At 37.2% G+C, this 12,752-nt stretch overlaps 1 protein-coding gene across 2 annotated transcripts in view; it reads right to left on the reverse strand.

The window, feature by feature from the left end:
- Positions 1-12,752, reverse strand: part of PRKG1 (protein kinase, cGMP-dependent, type I) — a 1,720,113-nt gene that overhangs the window by 43,303 nt on the left and 1,664,058 nt on the right. The window lies entirely within an intron of this gene.

Consider the following 12,752-nt stretch of genomic DNA (forward strand, 5'->3'; position numbering starts at 1 on the left):
GACTCGATGGCACCTGACAACAACAACACTCAAATGATCTTTAACAAAAGGCCAAAATACATTAAATGGGAAAGAAATAGTCTCTTCGACAAATGGTACTGGCAAAACTGGAAAACCATTTGCAGAAGAATGAAACAAGACTTAGATCTAACACCATTTACAAAAATGAACTTAATGTGGATAAAAGACCTAAATGTAAAACTGAGAACAATAAAGATTCTCAGTGAAACTATAGGGACAAACATAGGTGCTCTGATACATGGCATAAATAAACTATCAAACATAACTGAAAACATACACTCATCACAAAACAAAACAGATAACTAGGACCTTCTAACAACTACACATTTATGCACATTAAAAGATTTCACCTAAAAAGTTAAAAGAGAACCCACAGACTGGGAAAATATCTTTGTTAAAGACATATCAGACAAGGGAGTACTCTCTAAAATTTACAGACTACTTTAACACTTCAACAAGAAGACTAATAGTCTAATTGAAAAATGTGCAGAGGACATGAACAGACACTTTCCAAAGAGAACATTTCGGTGGTCAAAAAACTTACAAGGAAATGCTTGCAATTATTAGTCGTTGTTGTTGTTGTTGTGTGCCATGAAGTTTGTTCCAAATTCTATTGACCTATAATCGGGTTTCTTAAAGTGGTTAGTGGGTCTGAACTGCCAATCTTAAGTTTGCTATCCAGTGTTTATCTTACAAAGTCAAAGATGCCAATCAAAACAACAAATAGGTATCATCTTAACCCAGTATTAAACAAAACAACACACACACACACACAAAAAAAAAACCCTACAAATACTGTTGAGCATGTAGAGAGATGGGGAAGCTCCTACACTGCTGGTGAGACTGTAAGTGGTGCAACCACTGTGGAAAACTATATGGTGCTTTCTGAAAAGCTTGGAAATAAAAATGCTATATGACCCAGCACTTCCTCTAGTTGGTATACATCCTCAAGAAATAAGAGCCATGACACAAATACATACATACATACATATATATATTGCACACTCATGTTCATTGCAGCACTATTCACAATAGCAAAAAGATGGAGACCGCTCTTCTGTTGAATGGTTAAACTTTAATACATACACACAATGAATACTATACAACGCTGAAGAATAACGACTCTGCAAAACCCTTCATAACATGGATGAACCTGGAGAACAATTATGCTGAGTGAAAATCATCAAACTCCAAGGACAAACTTTGTATGAGACCACCATTATATAGGTCAAGAAAAGGTTTTCGTGCTAAAAGAAACACTCTATGATGGTTACACCATGGTAGAAAACAAAGGAGAATTATCCACTGACTAGAATGTAGACAAAGGATAACTTGGTGATGGAAAAAGCAAGGAGGTTGGTAGAAGATAGATGAAGTTTAGAGAGGACACAGAGAGGAGTGCATGGGCCAAAGGGAATAAAGGTAAATACTATTAACTAATGGTACAAGGAGAGGATTGTAATCATTAAAATGAAATGAAGAGTATGATTTGTTGATTGTGAAAATGATGATCTGCTCTATAAACCTTCACTTGTTACAATAAAAAATATATATATTTTTAAATAGGTAACTGTTTTTTATATTTCATATTTTCATAATATGCAAACTACACTCATAGATAAGCTCATGCAACCTCCTGGAGCTTCATTTTTCTTACTTAAAAAATGGAAATAAAGCCAACCTTATTTTATAGACACAGATGTCAGAATCAAATCAGATAGTATATGTGAAAATACTTTGAAGTTAAGTGTTCAACATAAAAATTATTATCATTATTACTATGCCTTCTAATATATGTGGGAATTCTAATTAAAAAGGATACTTTTATTTGTATTTTATTATCACAGTTCATAATCCAATCTATTCTTACCTAAGCTGTCCCACTCAACTGGATGAAAAACAACGAATAATAAAATTCTGTCTGAATTTAGAAACTTCTATTTCCTGAGTTAAAGAAAAAGCAATTTTATTACTGAGACTGAAAATCTGGAGCAGCTAGAAGAATAAAAGATACCTCTTGAAAGAAAGACCTCCAGGAAAAATGGAGGCAGATGGACTGTTACTACAAGAACAAACAAATCGCTTCCCTAGGAAACATCAAGGCAAGTGGCCAGGTCCTCTCATTGCAAACCTCCTTCCAAGACTAAGACTCAATGCAAATGCATGCTCTGATTGGTGACCACACACATTACCGATGGGGGAAAGTGGGGTAAAAGCAGCAATGAAGCGGCAAGCTAAGCCCTACAATGGTCAGTGGACTTCTGTGGACCCAGTTGGGGACCTGGTTGGCAAGAACCAATACCAGTTGCTCTACACTAGACAAACAGCCAACACCTGCTACAGTTACTCTAATAAAAGTGAAAAGGGAAGCCCATCTCCAGATCACATCTACCTGGAGGCAATCAGAAAGCTTAATAATAAATCAACATACATTCATTTAATTATTTGAAAACATATCTAGTTACTGAAGATGCCCACAGTCGAAGATATCAGCACATGTCCAGAAACAGTAAATGAAAGAAATGAGCTGCAGGTAGACCTAGACCTTCCAGTGGAAGGAAGGAAGGATTTGGAATTACCTGAGAAGGAATTCAGGAGAATGATATTGAGGTGCATCGAAATGCTCCACAGAGAGGTTGAGAAAAATAAGGAAGAAGTCAGGAAAACACTACAGGAACAATCAAATAAGAAAGCAATAGCATTGAAAACATTTCAAAACCTGGAAAAAGAGGTCCAAATGATTAATAATAAAATATCCGAAATGGACAATACACTGAACGGGCAAAGGAGTAGAACTGAAAAGATGGAAGCCAGATTCAATGTTAAGTTAAATTTGAAGTTAAATCTCTCAGTACTGCTAAGATAGAGAAGCAAGCAGAAAACAGGATTTAAAAATTCTGAAGAAAGTCTAAGATTCTTGTGTGCCAACAGGAAGAAGAATAACTTGAGAATTAGTAGAATTCTTGAATAGGAAGAAGCACAGAAGACCACAAAGGAGACTGTTGGAGAGCTGCTGGAAGAAAATTTCCCTAACATCCTGAAAAATGAAAAGATAAGTATTCAAGACGCTCAATGAACTCCAGGAAGGTTAGACTCCAAAAGAAAATCACAAAGACATATCATAATCAAGCTCTCTAAAATCAATGACAAGGAGAGAATCCTGAAAGCAGCTAGGGAAAAGAGAAGTGTTATTTACAAAGGCAAGCAAATCAGATTAAGCTCCGATCTCTCAGCAGAAACCATGTCAGTAAGAAAGCAATGGGGAGACACATATGAAACTCTGAAAGAAAAAAAAAACTGTCAACCAAGAATCCTTTATCCAGCAAGGCTGTTAAAGAGTTAACAGAATAAAGAGTAATCTCAAAGAAAATTAATACTGCAAAACATACCAAGAAAATGAAAATCCAAGAAGAACATGGAGCCATTAAAAATATGAAGTTTAGGAAAAGACACCCATATTAAGAGAAAGAGAAAAAAAAAATCTTTATTGGTTACCAGGGGTGGGAGGGAGGGGATGGTACAGCATGGGTTAGGTGATAGTCACAACATGATTCAGGTATTGGGGAGGGCTATACACAAGAAGGAGCAGTGGTATGGAAAAACAAGGTGGGTAGGGGAACTCTATGCAGGTTTGCATAGAATAAATGTGACAGAGGTAAATGACGATATATGCTCAACCTTGGAACAACAGGGCTCTATGATACAGTAATCAAGGCATAGTCTGAATGGGTAAAACAGGGGAAATAATGCTAAGATGCTTGACTGTCTTATGAATGTTGCTTTCCTTTACCTACTATTGTAAAATACACACTTGAGTGGGATAGAAAGGAACATAGGGAAACAAATAATCAAATATATGCCTTCCAGGGCCCAACGTTTTGATTTCCATATATAATCTCATCCATGTAAAGATATATTTCCTGCATCTGTTTTAAAAATTTGTCCACAAGTTGTTTAATTGAAATATATGAACATGTCACATAATTCTATGTTTTTACATACTTCAAGCAACCTTACAGCCTAAATGTTCATGTAGCAGAGTTAAGATTAGGTTGACATACAATGTCTTGCATTTATGTGAACATTTAAAAGGAATTGAAACGAAACAAAAATTCACATAGCACACAATTCAACTTGATTTCTGACATCTTACCAGACTAATTGATGAAAGATTTTGCATTCCAGTTGTACTTTTGAGAAACTTACTGAGGCAGAAATAACTAATCATATTTTAACATAGTGTAAGAATTCTTCCATGTAGTGTAAGAATTCTGATCAAATATTTTACATCCAATCTTTATATCTGAGTAGGTTGTTGTCATTTCTTCTGACTCATAGTAACCCTCTATAGAGTTTCCAGGAGTAGCTGGTGAGTTTTTGGTTAGTAGTCCAGTGCTTATTTTACAGTACCACCTAGGACTCTTAATAGGAGAGGGTTTTTTTTTTTTTTAATTCATGAAAAAATTACACTATGTTTTAATTCCATTTTTCCATGAGCTTTTTGAAACCCCTAAATTCTTTACTCAAATTTCACCCTAATTAAGTTTTTCTGAGATGAACAAATGATAATTTCTTCTTCCCTGTTGCTTTCACACTTCAAATGCTTCACAAGATCTCATGCATAACACACAAATGTACTCTAAATGTAGTTAAGTCTGCTTAGTAAGTATCTACTTTTTTTTTCACTTCCTCTAACAATCTATAAAGCAGTCATGTTAAATATTTAATTTGCTTTGTCCATGTGAACAGGGAGTCAGAGGTTGTAGCCCTGATCATATAGAACCTGTATTTTACGTGAGCCTACAAGGCAGCTGGATGGAGAGAGGGAATAAAAACAGAGTCCTCAGGCTCATCCAAGTCCTGACTTCATTTGCTCAATGCTTAAGCAAATACAGTCAAATTGTATGTCCATGGTGAAATCATTACATGAATGACAGAGTATGAATCAGCAATAACCCATATGTATATCAATAGCCAATGAGCTAGACTGAAGCATAGAGAATTAGCTGTTTCCTTTTATTTACTCCAGAAAGCAAAATATACCACTTTCATTTCATTCAAAAGGATATCATTATTGTGGCCCTGGTGTGGTGCTATAGGATAAGCACTGGACTGCTAATTGTACAGCCAGTGATTCAAACCCACCAGCTGCTCCTAGGAAACTCTACACAGGGCTGCTATGAATCAGAACCGACTCACCGGCACTGAAAAACGACACCAAGATACACAAAACTGAAAATGTCAAATCCTCTGCCATGGAGTTGATTCCAACTCATAGCTTACAGAAGGCTCTAGAAACTGTAAATCTTTACAGGAGGAGACAGCTGTATCTTTCTCTCACACAGTGGCTGGTGGTTTTACTGACCCACAGTAAAACAAGGGGTGGTTTTCTCTCTCAAGGAAGGGTAGTCTCCTTTCAAAGTGTTTTCATTAAATATATGGACTATATCTTGGCAAAAGGCAAAGTTACTCTTTCAGATGCAGAATTACGATGTTTATTTTTGGGAGCACTGCACCTAAAAATAGCCGGTCTCTTCACCTTTGAGTGATCTATTTGATTTCGTGGATGGAACGTCAGCTCTTCTTTTCTCAACTCTTATCCTCTTTCAGTGGACAACGCACAGATTATCTAGTATTTCCCAATGCTCCCTAACAAACTTCAGTTATAAGACTAGTCTGTTTGGTGTCCTATGACAACACATGGCCTTCTATGTGGTAACCTTTCCCTGAAACGGCCTTTCTCCCTCTGTTTCTTTGAATCCCACACCATGCACCAACCCTGGCTTTAGTTCCATGTCCTTTCAGGCTTCCTCTTATTCTCTCAGCTCTAAGCAACCTCTTTCTAAAATAATGAAATCACTTCTGCATGATTTAGAATGTAATACAATATTGCAAGATTCCATTTGCTATTTTTCACACCTGCTCATCTTATCTTTTTACTTAGAAGAAGGCAGGCATTGCTTGAGGGCCGAAATCACATCTGATATTTCTATTTCCAGCCAAAAAGAACTTGTGGTGTGTTTTTTTAAAAAATAAATGTAGCTTTGCTAAATGTGATGTGTCCATAAACTCACTGGGTAAAACATAAAATTTATGTCATAGAAACCAAACAAAGTGAATAAAGTGCCAATTGTTGAATGGATTGTTTTATCATCAATGATCTTAAGTTTTGGGTAGAGATATCCAGACCACCTAGATTTACATTTCTAAAATTATATCCAGTTTTAGAGGAGAAATTGTTACCATTCTTTCCTACTGAAGGATGTTAATTTCACTATTTTGATGAAAAGCATGTATTTCAATAGGTAACTAGTAAATACTTATAATTTCATAAGATACTTTTTAAAGGGACAATTCTATCTGTTCTACTTATACTATTCAATTAATCTGTACTGTAATGATCAATGTACAAAATAAATTCTAAAGTAACAAAGTGAACTAATGCATGTCTTGTTTTATTTCCACATATCAGTAAAGCAGGCTGTACTGTTTCTGTTTAGTGCCTGCATGTAGTTTGATATGGTAGAAATTGCAGTCTATCGCATTTACTGTATCTATTCATGATCATTAGTGATTTTGAATTGGATTGTCATTTCATTTAATAAAAGAAGATCCATGTGAGTTATGTGAATAACCTATGCTACTTGTCACAACTGACCATTTGTGTCCATTTTTAGTTTGTAGAAGATAAACATGTGTTGTTGTTGGTCCTGACCTGCACCAATCCTATATACGGTTCCCGGGGGGGGGGCAGCTGGTGAACTGCCAACCATGCAGTTCAAATGGCTTTGCAGTCTGGTGCATTAATCCACAGCACCACGCCAGGACTCCAAAACGTGTGTTGAGAGTTATACATTTAATAACAAACCAAATAAAGTACACCTGGCAAAGTGGTTGTGTCTCAATGAAGCGGCTTTGAATTTTAAGTCAGTGTTGGCTCTGGGCTGGCATTAGTTACAGAGGACACAGGGTTTCAGGACACCACCAGGGTTTCCCAGGCTTCCACTGAAGCATCAATCACGTGGGCACACAGTAACACTGCCCAGCGAACTCACAGCTATTCTCTTCCACTGCCAAGTCATTTGGCAGTAGGAAGCCCTTGAAATGTTTTCCTCTTACGTGGGGTTTCCCCTTGCAGTTGAGCTGTTTGCCTTTCGTAATGATGTAACAAAACTCTGTTGACAGAGCAATGGGGTTTACCACCTCATTTCTTGCTTGATCATTGCTTGGTCTCTGTTTTTTCAGTTGGTTTTCATGGCTTTCCAGGCCTGCTTGCATGTGATGCTCAGGTGTCTTCCTGGATAGCACACAGACTCTATTACACAACCAGTTGATTAGGAGGTAGTAGGGGTCTAGCAATTTAGCAATCTGACTGTGGGATTTCTAATCTGATTACAGCAGTGGAGGAGTGAAAGACGGCCTTCACAGTGAGGCTAGAGCCAGGCCTTTATTATGCCCACTTGGGGTGCCATGGTTTCAGAAGACTGTAGAGAAAGAGAAACTGGATAGGATTCAGAAGTCTGCACTGAAAACGATTTTCTATTGAGAGGTTAAGAGGCAGGCCTATACAATTTAGAATAGAAATGGATAAATAAGAGCAGACTATTTCAGGTGCACAAAGGTTCGGTATAGGGAAGATTGAAAACTGTTTCTCATCTCCACTCATGACAGATCAGAAAGTGAAAAGCTTCAGTGGCTTGGGGGAAGTTTAATAGAAGCTATCATTGAAGGGCATTTGAAGACCTTGGGCTCTTTCCAGTCATGGTGAAATGCTTGTACTCTCGGAATTTGGCCTAGTAATAAGAGAAAAGGGAGTAAAATCATTTCATTCTCATTTGTTACTATGGGTATATTTGGAGATGGTAACTAAAGGTAGTTACCAGTAACATATTTCTAATAATAATAACAATGGTAACAGCAAGAACACTGACCACCTTTACTGACCTAGCCCATGTAAGGCACGGTTTGGGGGCTTTAACTCATCTTATCCTTGCCACCTTGTAAAGTATACTCTATTGTTATCCTCATTTTAAAGATGGGGAAACAGGTTCAGAAGGGTTGAGTAAATGACTAGTGCATACAGCTGGTAAATCTGAGTCTATGAAGTCTCACTGAAGAACTCAAATTTCAAAGTTAATATGTTCTACTGGCTGATTCTTTTTTCCCTACACACAGTTTCACCCTAAAGTTCTTGTGGTTTGTTGCAAAGTGCCATGAAAACGGTTCTGACTCACAGTGACACTATGTAGGGTTTCTGAGGAGCAGCTTGTGGGCTTGAACTGCCAACCTTGAAGTCAGCAGTCCAGTGCTTACCTACAGTGCCCCACCAGGGGTCCCACTAAAGTAGAAACAGCAAAAGATTTAGAGAAGGGGGAGCCACTGACACTTGGGCGGACATACAAGTCAAGAGGAGCTAATTGTAGCACTTCACCTACTGAATTCTATTTCTTGGGTAAGAGATAATGTTTTAAAGTCAAGGTGTACATGTGACAACAAAGTAAAGCGTGGTTAATTTTGTGGTGGTGGTTTGTGGTCATGCTAAACCTCTACATAGTTTTAGAGACCAGCACAACACAAATAGCTTCCAGTTAAAAATCTGCAGTTATAAGTACTAACAATATTTATCTTAGTTAACTACATGGCCTTAGGAAACTTACACATCTCATTCTGAGCTTCTTTTCTACTAAATGTAGAAAAATAGCACACGGGACAAAATGATATACTGTACATGACGGAAATATGAAGATTATACAGCAGGGCTGAAATGAGTGCATGCTTATTTCAATTAGTATGTCATATTAATTTATTAAATAAAATGTGTTCCTGAACAAGTTTCATCTTACCAAGCATGCACAACAGGACACAGGATTCATGTGACATATGCTGATGCCTTTTAACACCCTGTGCCTTGGAAAAGCCACCTTCTACAAGAAGTCTTCTTCCCCCACGCACTGACTGATTTCATGCTATTTATGCTCTGATTATGGGTTTACTTATTAGTTTACATGATTGTCTCTCTAAGAAGACGCTGAGTCCCTGAAGACAAGGGCTGTTTCCAGTGAAATGCTGTATTTTCCAGAAAAGAGCTTATCGTATACATAATAACTGCTGTAGAAAGAATGTAATTCCAGATGATATAGATTATTAGGTCTTCCATATATTTATTCTTCAGGGGGCTTTCACATTGCTAAATAAATAGATTAAATAACAAATATTCAAAACAACCGCCACACAGCAATGTCAGAGTAAAAGGAAGTTTGTCTGGATTTGTGCAATTCTATTCTAAAAAGCAGGAACCCCTCTAACAAGAGCAAAAGCAGAGTAAATTAAGTATACTCTATTATATCATAACACAATGGGTCTAATTTTCACTTATAAGGTGTAAAATCAATCTTCATATTTACCGATATACCATGTAAATTAAGAGCATTATCTAGATGTCTTCTAGCAGTGCTAAGAACTTCAATGAATACGTCATTAAACTGGGCTCTGTCTGGGTCCTCCCCCTTCCTGTGAAATGTGACACTTCTCTGAAGGTACTTTTCTGCCTCCTGTGTGGCCACCAAGGTCTGCATGTCTTGTAACAACCCTGTATAGGGTTTCCAAAGCTGTAAATCTCATAATTTTCCCTGGAGTGGGTGGTGGGTTTGAACTGCAAACCTTGTGGTGAGCAATTCTAGTGCTCATCCTACAGCTCCACTGGGGCTATATTTTTCATCTACATTAGCTCTCAGAATTATGATTCTCATTGTTGTTGTTGTTGTTGTTAAGTGCTGTGAAGTTGGTTCCGACTCATAGCGACCCTGCACAGGGTTTCCGAGGCTGTTAATCTTTACGGGAGCAGAATGCCTCATCTTTCTCCCGCGGAACAGCTAGTAGTTTTGAACTGCTGACCTTACGGTTCGCAGCCTGATTCATAACCACTATGTAAGCCTACATATATATATGTATGTGTGTGTATGTGTATATGTGTATGTGTGTATGTATATATGTATGTGTGTATGTGTATGTGTGTGTATGTGTATCTGTATATATATATATATTTGTAGGTAAGAGTAAAATATAATACCCATGAGAAGAAAATAAGGCTAAAGGATCTGAGATCTCTCCTGGGGTAAAGATTAAATGTGCATATTTACATGGTTAAAGAAATACATGCATACATATACATACATCACACACACACACACATATATTTTGTCTTTTGTAGCTATATTCCTTTCATATGCCCATACTGAACCTTCCTTAATTGTAAAGGCAGTTGTTTTTACTTACTCACACATTTTTTGAAATAAGTTTCCAAAAATTTTCCACATTTTAATTGCTCAGCCAGGACACTAGAGGTTCTCACATGCATTTTTAGTGCCTGCTTGCTATTTGAAATATTTCAAGCACTCTACATAAATTCCTACCTGGATATTTCATAAAATATTTTAGTGGTAACTTACAGGTTCCAAATTTGAAGTTTTCAGACCTTCAGCAGGCCAAAAAGACTGTATTGCTGATTTTTTTATTTGGTCTCCCTCTCATGCTTTTAAGTGCTGTCTAGTCAGTTCTGACTCATAGCAACCCTACATAGGGTTTCTAAGGAGTGACTGGTGGATTTGAACTTCTGATCTTGTGGTTATCAGTCCAATGCTTATCCTACAGTGCCACACCCAGATTCCTCCTCATAGGAAGTGGCAATTTTATTGCGCATAGTTTGTTTTTTTTTATAGTATTCATGAATCTATAATAAACTAGTTCGCAAATTAATCTCTTAGAGAGGGACTTGACACAAATAATAATCTAAATAAACAGAAAAGATACTAAAGCCCTGGTTACCAGGGACTTTACTCTTGGTCCTGTTGATAACATAAATATGTAGCCCTACCACTAGTACAAAGCTGCTCATGTATAATGCTTTTAATAAATCTTCATTAACTATATGGACAATTATAACCAGACATTCAAATTGATGTTCTTGAAAAATAAATTTTATTGTTGTCAATTGCTGCCGAGTCAGTTCCAACTCATAGCAACTCTGCATAAGGCTGTATAGGGGTTCTGAGGCTGTAAATCTTTTCGGGAGCAGAAAGCCTCATTTTTCTCCCATGGAGTGGTGGTGGGCGCAAACCGCTGAACCTGTGGCTAGCAATACAGTGCTTATCCTAAAGAGCCATCACACTCCTCAAAATAAATTTAAGACTGTAATAACCTGTAGAATGAAGAAGAGCAACTGTTTTTTCTAGACCCTTCCTTGATTTCAACTCCTCTGAGAGTTCTGGTATGGCACTGTAGGGTAAGCACTAGGCATCGAACTGCAAGTCCTTGGTTCAAACCCATCAGTTGTTCCTTGGAAACCCTCTACAGGGTTGCTATGAGCCCGAAACATTTTAAGTCACTAACAACAACTGAGATACACAGATCCTAAGAATAAACAAAGGCAAACTGTGGACTATCCTTTGTTCCTTAAGCATAAAGAAAGGGAAGGGAAGCATAAAGCAAATTCAGTGAAAACACATAATGACTCTAAAATCTTCTTGTTCAGTGTTTAAAGAGGCAGCATCTTTTTGTCTACCAAAGTCAGATATTCCAAGTGAAATTCAAATGGACTAAAATGAAAAAATAGTGCTAGGTCAATCTACTTTTATGGAAGGGATTTCTGCTGTCCCGATGGCAACAGTAACTGTTTATTCCACTGTACACAGTGCCTGGGAGTTCCTAACATACTGTACTGGTATCAGCTATCAGGGATGTCGCCTGTGTTTAGCAGAGGGGTGGAAACTCATCTGCATTTTCAACTAGCATTCAGAGCCGCACAATGTTGGGACATAGCAATCAGTCACCAGAACATAGTTTTCTGTTACTTGTATTGCAGTAAGTCAGTGTTAAGATTTATATTTCAAACGAATGTCCAACAGAGTTTGCTTTCATCTTGTTTTGCATCATATCCATGCAATGTGTTTAATGTATACGCTGTACAAAAATGTCACCATCTTCAGCACGACTTAATTATACTTATTACAATTAAATGTGAAATAAACTATATAAATATAATTTATTGAACCACTAGCACTGTAATCTAATTAAGAGTTTACAATTTTAAGATCACAGTGTTAGCCAACAAAAACCATTCAATTTACTTTTTTTTTTAAGCAGTGGTAGAATCTTAAAACATAGCACATTTGTGCATATTAGACTCCCATTTCACTTTACATGTAGTGAAATTTACATGTAAATTATTATCATGGTCGATAAGGGGACTAATTAAGTTAGTGTGCACCACTCAGAACTTAGGAAGTACATAAAGGTTACGGAAAATCAACTGGAAAGACAATGCTTTATGATTCCGTAAGAAGATATGTTTAACCGTCCAAACCACAGGCTCTGAGGATCAGACTTTAGCCACCTAGTAGACATAGCAAACTGTCCCTCATCTGATTATTCAGTAATGCTTGTCAGTAATCTCATACATGAGCCCTGGATATCCACAGACAAATGTAAAAACCTTCCCTAAAAGCCGAGACTGTAAATTCCAAAAAGGCAAGTTCCCCATCGCCCCCCCTCCCCCAAAAAATAAAAGCTAAAGAGGATAGAGAGAAACACTGTTAACTGATGATATATGGAGGGGATAATAATCAATGTAATGAAACGAGCTGTATGAATGGTTGAATGTGAAGCTGATGATGTGCCCTGTAAACTTTCACTCAATCCAAAATAAAAACATTTATTTAAAAAAAAAGAAGAAG

Source organism: Chrysochloris asiatica, unplaced genomic scaffold (assembly GCF_000296735.1).
Source record: "Chrysochloris asiatica unplaced genomic scaffold, ChrAsi1.0 scaffold00003, whole genome shotgun sequence".
In the NCBI taxonomy this organism is placed as follows: domain Eukaryota; kingdom Metazoa; phylum Chordata; class Mammalia; order Afrosoricida; family Chrysochloridae; genus Chrysochloris; species Chrysochloris asiatica.